We start from the raw sequence: 9,581 nt of genomic DNA, 5'->3' as shown, positions 1-9,581 counted from the left end.
TCTAGTATATATATATAAAAGTCCAGTGAACCACAATGGCGGAATGACCAGAATGACTGGAGCTACCAGTGGCTATGATGCGCACTGCAGCAGCCAACTGGTTTGATCTGGGCCCTAATCAGCCCCCCACCTCTGGCTGGCTGTGGCCCCTCCTCCCAGCCAGTCCTGCTTCTGATTGGCCCGCAACACCCTGGTTGTGGGAAGGTCTGGCTGGCCAACTGCCTGTGGCCCCTCGCCCCCAGCAGCCCAGACTGATGGGCCCCTATCAGGATGGGTCAGCCAACCCTACCTGTGCATGAATTCATGCACTGGGTCTCTAGTGAGACGATAAATGACGGTAGTTTAAGCCCTCTAGTCTGTGGTATTTTGTCATAGCAGCCTGAGAACAATAATACCCTGTATCCCCAGCACCCTGTCATCATTCTTGTACACAGGAAGGAGGACAGAGACATTTAGAAGAATAACCAACTTCCTTTTAAGGTTGTGGTATACAAATTGCAAAAATTATCTCTGCTTGCTTCACATTCTTCAGAATTTAGACGCATGGGGATGCCTACCAATAAGAAAAGCGAACAATTTCTAGTGGGTTGGCATTTTCTAAAAGACAGTGTGTGTGTGTGTGTGTGTGTGTGTGTGTGTGTGTGAGAGAGAGAGAGAGAGAGAGAGAGAGATGACAGGGTAACTAAAAGGCAGAGGGGACTTTGTAGTCTCTAAAACAGGTGATCATGCTCTCAGTTTTAGCATGTCCTTCTAGGTCCCTCTTTGTTACTCAACAGCTTCCTAACAAAGAACTCTGAAGATTTAGCCTGTTCATAGGTATCCCATACTCTAAACTTGTTTATTTGTTGTAGCTCTTTACTTTTTTAAAAATTCTGTTTCTTTCCTCAGCTCTATGTTCTTTGTCTTACTAATTTATGTGAAAATATAAGGGTGATAAATTAGTGGCTACTAAGTGATAATCCTCCCAAATAACCTTTGTTTTCCTTTTAGTAGAAACTTTTATAAATTACTACACCTTAACTTAAATAGATAAAATCCTAAATATAAAATTTTCAGATTCTCATGCAGATAAATAAGCAGTTTGGGGCCATTTTCTTTTTATTATCACTGGGTTATCCCATAAACAGTTGCCTGTGCTTTAACTTTTCAGTTAAAGAAAAGCAATGAGTACCATTATCTTGAAGTCTTATTATTTTTTAACCCATCGTCCCTTCCCCGTATTTATTCATTTGAGAAAATTTGTTTTTTCTTGTATACTTGTATCTATTTCACATTCAGAAAAACTCTGTAATATCAACAGATGTTGTAGAGATAGCAAAGAATTACATGCTTCATGAAGAGGTCTAAGGGAACCTTGCTATATTATTGCCTGCCTGGGATATCTTACTTTAGTCATGAAAAATACACTGGCAATGTAGTTACCATGCAGAGATGCTGGGAATACAGAGAGCCATGGGTAAGACACGCCCGGACCCTACCTTCATGGTGCTTAGAGATGTGAGAACCTATAATAATTGGGTAGTTTGTGCCTCTATCTGCATATAGAAGAATTAGATCCTGACTCTAGCAAGTTGTGCTGTTGAGAGGAGAAAAAGGGGAGAGAACTGACAGCATTACAATGAATATATGTGCTTTCTCTCTCCTTACCTATATGCCTCCCTTTTAAAGGCTGCTTTGTATGTACTCCCAGTGACTGTACCAGGGACCCCCGCTAGTCCACAGGCCAATGCTCTATCCACTGAGCCAAACTGGTCAGGGCTAGTTTCTTTTTCATTCATCAGGTAATTATTGAGTGACTTCACTGTGCAAAGTATTCTTCTCTGTGCTGGAAACCCCACAGTGAACACACAGGAAAACACTCCCTGCCCTTACAGTCCTTACAGTCTTCTGTCCATGCTTATCATCCAGAAAGTCACGATAGTGCTGATGGGTGCAAGTGCACCAGTGTGCTACAGAATTTCACACTCACACACACTCACTGAGCCATGAGTAAATGCAGTTAGCATTCAGAAGGTCCAAGCACAAGCATGCTATCTGTACATACTTGTACTATAATCCTTGAGTTATATTACAGAGGCCCAGTGCACGAATTTGTGCATGGGTAGGGTCCCTAGGCCTGGCCTGCAATCAGGGCCAATCTGTGGGGTGACTAACAGGGTGATCGGGGCCCCCTGCTCGAACCTGCCTTGGATGGCCTGATGCCACCCACTCGCCGGCCCACCCCCCTCCACTGCTGCTGGTTGCCTCCCTCTTTGGGGCGATAGGTGGGGAGATCGGGGTCATCCCCGCTGACACCCTCCTTGACTGGCCTGGAGCCTGCAGGTTGGGGGCAGCTCCTGTGTTGAGCATCTGCCCCTGGTGGTCAGTGTGCATCATAGCAATCAGTCATTCCACCGGTCATTCCACAGTTAGGTTGATTTGCATATTAGGCTTTTATTATATGGGATATCATTCACTCCTTATCCCTAGCACAGTACCTGGCACAGAAGCATTCAATACCATGTTTAACTAAATATAAGATGCCATTAGCACTACTTTATGTACCAGAGAAAGCAAAATGTTGCTAATTAACTCGCACGTGGTCATCACTGTGGGAGGAGCCCCATTTCAGAGATGTTAAAATGTGAAAGAAGAAATGTAAGACTGAGACCCCAGTCATTCTGAAAATATATAATACTAACTTATCCTGAGGCACAGAAATAATGCAAACTATAGCTAAGGCCTGTGTGAATAACGTCACCTGACAGTGTACCCTGCTGCAGCCCCAGGACTTTGCTGCATTTGTGTGCGGGAGGTCCTCCCTCCCTTGTCAAAGGCTTGCTTGCTTTCCTGAGGTTTCAGGGCTGCCTGGCATGCAGCCTTGCCTCCCTCTTGCCAGTCTGGTGGTGAGTGGTGCAGAAACATTTTAATTAATGGTGAACTTCTCAAAGTTGAAGTGCAAACAATTACAGCTCAATTTTACTTTGGGCTTAATTTTCATCATTTCCATTCTCTCCTCCCTTCTCATTAGATGACACCGTTTCACAGTCTGTAAAGCTGGCTAATGGCTCTGCCGGAGAAAGAGACAGCACTGTGTCTCTCTCCTGCCATTAAAGCGGCAGAGAGACAAAAACAAAAACTCGCCTGCTAAGCCTCTCTAGAAGGTCCTTCCAAAAGGTACACACCTCATTCTTCTCTGGTTTGGGAATGGTTTTCCCGTTTCCGGGAAGGATCGTGTCTTTCCCATCAGAACTGTTTGCACACAAGACTAAAGGAAAGTTCATAGCACACATCACGAGAACATCTGAAATGTAAGTGAGGTGATCTGTAGCACTGCTAATTAGACCTAAATTCTTGATTTACTATTTATAAAACAAAACTGATTATTACTTCATCAACAACATTTAAAGCATCATTAAGAGAGGTTTGCTCCAGCAGCCTCAGGTTAAATTTTTTAACAAGCACTTTAGTTGCTAATCGGTGTTATTGCCAACATATGTAAACTTCCTAATGCTAATTGCATTCAGCTGTGAATCAAACAATGTCTAATTCTCTTCAGGATTAATTATGCACATGTGCCGCCTGCATTCCTAAACATGGTTCTCATAAATAATAAGAGATATATCTAAGCAGATGGGATTTTTCCAACTAAATGATCTGTTTATCATGAATAAAACAAATGACATGTCCTAGACTTTAAATGCAGAGTCACTGCGACTTCACATATTTTTAGCCTTATTACCCCAACAATTGTTTGTGTGAATACATTTTTGAACAATTGAGCAGCAAACCATGTTGGCTCACATGCTGTATTTATCCTTACAGCATTAAAAAATATTTTTGAACTGAGAATCTAGAACAATATAGTTTATTTTATGAACCAACTGGATCAAGATACATGAAGTCTGTAGAGATTTAAATTCTATAATCCCCAGGGAGTTACATTAAAAGGACTTGGTCATTTAGCTGATAACTTGTCTTGTCTTCTCACTTTATAGAACAGATACGTTGGTGGGTATCTTTCCTAGCATTGCCAGTCTAGAATTATTTCAATAACTAGAGGCCTAATGCATGAAATTCATGCAAGGGGCTCGGCCCTCACAGCCCCGGCTCCGCCCAGAAGGTCATCCAGACGGTTGTCCAGAAGGTCAGTCTGCTGTTTGATCTAATTAGTATATTAGCTCTTCATTATATAGGATTTCATTCTATTATTTGCAACAAAGATAATTTTTTGAAGAAAGTGTACTTGTGCAAAGCAAAATAAAAAGAACATGGGAAAATGTATAAAATTGTTAGCCAACATATTCAATTTCTACAGGATTTTGTTCATTTGAATAATGTACCTGTAATACATGCATATGGTGTTATGTATGAATCACAGCTGAATTTGGATACCAAGGCCTCCCACATAAAATTAGAATATTTGTCTTTATGAAGGGAGATCCATAATAGCTTCTCCTAAGAATGCTTGAAAGGACAGAGAAATGGGATGAGGTGTGTAACCCCAAGTATACCAGAGTTCCCCAAAATAATGCCAGACCACAGAGAGATCTAGAATTGTACTGTGCAGAATGGAAACCAACGGACATCTGATCACTTCATATGAGGCTATTCTGGATTGAGATGGATTTAAAATTAAGTACCAAAAAAAATCTCATAAATAACTTTTATATTGAAACATATGTTGTATATATTAGGTTAAATATAATGTTATTAAAATTAATTTCATCTGTTTAATCATTGTGGTGCCTGGCAAATTTCAAAGTACATATGTAGCTCACATATTTATATCAGACAAAACTGATCTAGAAGGTTCTGAATCATCCAGTAGATCTAGAGTGGGGCACAGACAAATACTACGGCTCTAGAAGATGAGGAGGGCTGATGTGCAGAAAATCATGGCTTTTCAGTTGAAGACTGCAGCTGTACAGGTCAAATCAGAAAACAATTCTGAGATTCAGAGAGGTCAGTAACTCGCCTAAGGCTACAAAGCTAATAAGAACTAGAGACAGAGTTGGTATTCTATGCTACGAAGCTCATGTCTTTCCTCTATGTCATACTGCCACCTGGAAGCACAGATGGAGAAAGGGTGACTGACAGGAGCAGGACCAGGGACACAAGTATCATTGCATTCAGATAAAGTGTTTTTGGAGGAAGAAAGTGATATCTGAGTACTATTTGACCGGTTTGGTGCTAGATGCTTTCATATCCATTATATTTATTCAATTGTAACGTACCTCATATCAATGCCCTTTGTTATGGCAATTCATGGGAAAAATATCTTGAGATTACTATTTCTCACACATTTTACTCATTTGCTAGTATTCCCTTTTCCTCCCTAAATTTAATACTACTATCACTGCCTTCTACTTTCCTCTCTATTTTTTTTTATCCTATAATGACCAACATTTATCTGTCTTGTTCATGACCATTTTTTACTGGATTTTGCTAGGTAGTTAAGTTAGTTGATAAATTATTTAAATTATATACCTAAAGATAATGTAAATGTACGTAAATTTAGATTACAAAATAATCTGAGTTGAACTCCTGACTCTACTACTTAACAGCAAGTGTAAACTTAAAAGTTATTTAAGCCCAGCTAGCATGGCTTGGTGGTTGAGTGTCGACCTATGAACCTGGAGGTCACTGTTCGATTCCTGGTCAGGGCAAATGCCTCGGTTGTGGGTTTGATCCCTAATAGGGGAGGTGAAGGAGGTAGCCAGTCAATGATTCTCTGTCATCATTGATGTTTCTATCGCTCCCTCTCTCTTCCAACTTTGAAGTCAATAATATGTATATTATTTATCTGAAGTCAATAAAATATAAAATATATATAGTTATTTAACCTCACTGTGAAATTTATTTTCTTCACCTCTAAAATAGACAAAATAAAATACCTCCTTTACAAGATATTGTGAGGATGTATACAGGTCTTCACAGTTTCTAGGCCTAGTTGGTAAGAAGTGCTAAGCTAATGTTAATTATTTTCACTTTTTCTTTTCCCTCCCCCACATGTAATTTATCTTTTAGCATTCACAAGCAGAGCCTTTACCAAAAGGGGTTATGTGGAACTTTCAGTGGAAGACAAAATGAGCACGGGGGGGAGGGGAGGCGGGGGGTAACTTTTCTGGTCCTCTCAACTTCACCAAAGTTGATTAGTTCCTACTTTGCCTGTACAAAACCTTCCTTGTCCTGAACTACACAATTCTTAGCTTAATCACAGTACATGCTCTGTTAAAAAGTACAAAATCTGTAATTACACCAGTAAAATAATATAACCCTGCCATGGTTTTCCCAGGAACAGTTAACATTACCTATGTGATGTGGTAATAAATTAAAAAATTGGATCGAATGTTAATTTCAGCTGGCAAACCTGCTAACTTAGGACCTTGTGTCAATAATTATTTTAAACTCTTACAATTATACATGTTTGGCTAAGCAGTCAGCCACAACCCTTGAATGTTTTACGGCGATATCCTAGGATTCTAAAGATCAATGTCCCATATTACTGGTTAGGAGGCAATAATGTGAATGTGGTTAATGGCAGAAATAGAATGTGGAGGCGTCTTCTTTAGCACAAATCCTTTGTCTTAAGCCTTTCATTGGGAAATATTTTTACTTCTTCAATTTATCTCCATCCTCCCGGCAATGTACAACCTTCCCGCCCTAACTGACTCATCTAGTTGAGTCAACTGACTACAGAGTCTTCAAGTATCTAAAGTTTTTTTTCTCTTTTTAATAACATCTTAAAACTGTGAGTTTAATCACTAAAAAAATCAAAACTAAATACAAAACAAAAATGAAACAAAACAAACAAAAATCTGAATTTTGTCCTGCTAATACCTTCCTTTGACTGCTAATACTTTAAGTACAATAATCATTTATGTCTAAAAGAACTGAAGTAATTATGACATTGAGGCATTAAAAAATCACAATTATATTCAATTTTCCAAGCTTCATTTTCCAAGTCAGGGAAGTAGATGTTTCAGTTTTCCATCAGGTTAGAATTAACTTGCCGCAGTCTCTTCATTTGTAAAGTGGAGACAAACCTAAAAATATCTCATTAGATAATTTGGAGATTTAAATAAAATAATACTATAAAAAGCTTAGAACAGTGCTTGGTGACACATGCTTAATAATTGTTTTCTTCCATTATTATCAGTAGTAACTTATAAATTCAACCAACCCAAACTTCTGACCTCAATATAATTTTCTTATAAATCATGAATTTGTGTTAATAATCTAAGCAGTAAATAATGTATGTGGATTTTTAAAAATCTAGCTGTCCTGAAAATGTAAAAGTACCCAAAATACGAAAGGAAGAAAACACCAGACTAACGAAAGAAATGGTGCTATTGGAGACTCTGGTGGCTGCACAATGTATCTGCCCCAAGGGCATTTTTATGTTTTTATTCCTTCACTTTTCTCTGGGCTCATGCCCACATGTAAATGCAAGCCTCAGTCCATTCTCCTCCCCATTAGTGTCTTTCCAGACATGATAAGGATATTCATGCTGTTCCCTTGGCTTTAATAATTGCCAAAAGATGCATTAAATGATAACATTGATTGTGAATTACTTTAAGTTACTGTAACAATTAATTGCATATCCTTCCAAAAACAATTTTAACTACTTGGCACAGAACATATGGTACTTAATATTTTACTGACACTTAAAGAAGTCTATATTTGCCAGTTTCATTAAATAGCTTCACTAAATATCATTTAATTTCTAAAACATTTGTTTGGCAAGGAAGGTGCTATCTTATGTAATGTGAAGGGTACATGGGTAGTAGGCCGAAGTCCAAACATATTAGCTTGCTAATGGATGCTAGAGAAATTTCTCCTCTTTAGCATCAGAATTATAAGTCTGGGGACTTGAAACTAAAAATGAACTTAGAAGAATAAACAAACTAGTTTCTATATGGTCTATTTGAAATATAAAAGGGAAAAACAAATAAAATAGTCTCTACCCCTTTAGTTTTAACGATTAAAAATATTTTCCAGTTGCTCATATATATTACTGAATTCTTATGTGTGAGGTCCAAGCTTAAAAATAACAAGGCTAAAATGAAACGTGCACCCCAAAAAATAATCTAACTTTAAAAATAATGTTCAGTTTCAAGACATAAGATAAATATGTTTTGTTTTATTTTTAATAATGAATTATATCCTATGATTTCTAAAGTTTTTTCTAGTTTAGAAAGCTAGTTCTTTATTCTAAAATATTGAATTTGGATATACATTTAATTTGGTCAGTATTTACTATGATATAATTAATATAATTTAAAGTTAGCATTAAAATTGGTGGAAAATAGAAATAGACTGATTAAATTTTGTGAAAATGTAGGTTAGATACCAAATACATTTTATAATGCTTAAAAGTTAATGTAAAAATCATAATAAAACAGTTGGATGACAATTTAGAAGATATTCAGATAATACTGAAGAGGGAAGGTTTGCCAAGCCCAATTCCAAAAACAAAAATAACTTTAAAAAGGTTGATTATATATCACTACATAAAAATGAAAAAGTTTCTATGTATCAAACACCATAAACAACCTAGAGAAAAATATTTGTTGGCAAAAGGTTAGCTTCTTTGTCATTAAAAACAGTGTTTATAAGTCATTGAAAGAGATAAATAAGACAAAGGCCCTGATAAAATAAGCAGAAAATATGAACAAGTAATTAATAAGAAAAGAGAATAAAAATGGTTGCACATATATGAAAAATATTCATATTCATTTGTAATCTAAGAAATAAATATTTAAAGAAAAACAAAATTTTAACTGTGATTTTTTAGGTTAGAATGATGAAAAAATAAGTTAGTATTCAATGTTATTAAGATATGAAAAAATGGATATTCTTTTATGTTGTTTTTCTTAAAAGAAGCAATATTATTTGGAGGACTATATGGTTGTAAATATCAGTAACCTTAAAAATGTCCAGAACAAGTATAACAAGGAGGAGATGTTTCAGATGAAAAGAACTAATTGACATGAATACAATGTGAATCCAGTTTATGACATTTAAAAATGGATTGTGTAATTGGGACTATAACAGGGTTATTTTTCTAATTGTGTTGTAGTCATGTAGCAGAATGTTCTTGCCCTTAAGGAAAGCATGTTAAAATATATATTTAATGGTAAAGGAGCAGGATTTTAAATATATATGTCTGTCTATCTACCTATCTATCCATCTATCTATCTATCATCTATCAATCATCTATCATCTATCATCTATCATCTATCTACTAGAGGCCCAGTGCATGAAAATTCATGCACTGGAGGGGGGTCCCTCAGCCCGGCCTGCCCCCTCTCATAATCTGGAAGCCCTCAGGGGTGGGAGGCAACCGGGTGATCAGGGGAAGGCAACGCCCCCATCACACCTCTGCTGCTGCCACTGCTGGCAGCGCAAGCCTCAGCCGGCCCTGGTTTCCTGAGCCTCAGGCTGCCCTGGGCAGCTGGGCAGCTGACATCCAAGGCTTTCTTGCACCTCTGGCCAACCCTGGGCAACTGGGTGGATAGAGGACTGGGGGACTATAGGGACAGGTACGCGGGGCGGGCCCGGCCTTGCCGCACTCCTGTCACCCCGATGAGGCTAAA

This window comes from Myotis davidii, unplaced genomic scaffold, assembly GCF_000327345.1.
Source record: "Myotis davidii unplaced genomic scaffold, ASM32734v1 scaffold636, whole genome shotgun sequence".
In the NCBI taxonomy this organism is placed as follows: domain Eukaryota; kingdom Metazoa; phylum Chordata; class Mammalia; order Chiroptera; family Vespertilionidae; genus Myotis; species Myotis davidii.
Note: the sequence above shows the minus strand (reverse complement) of the source record.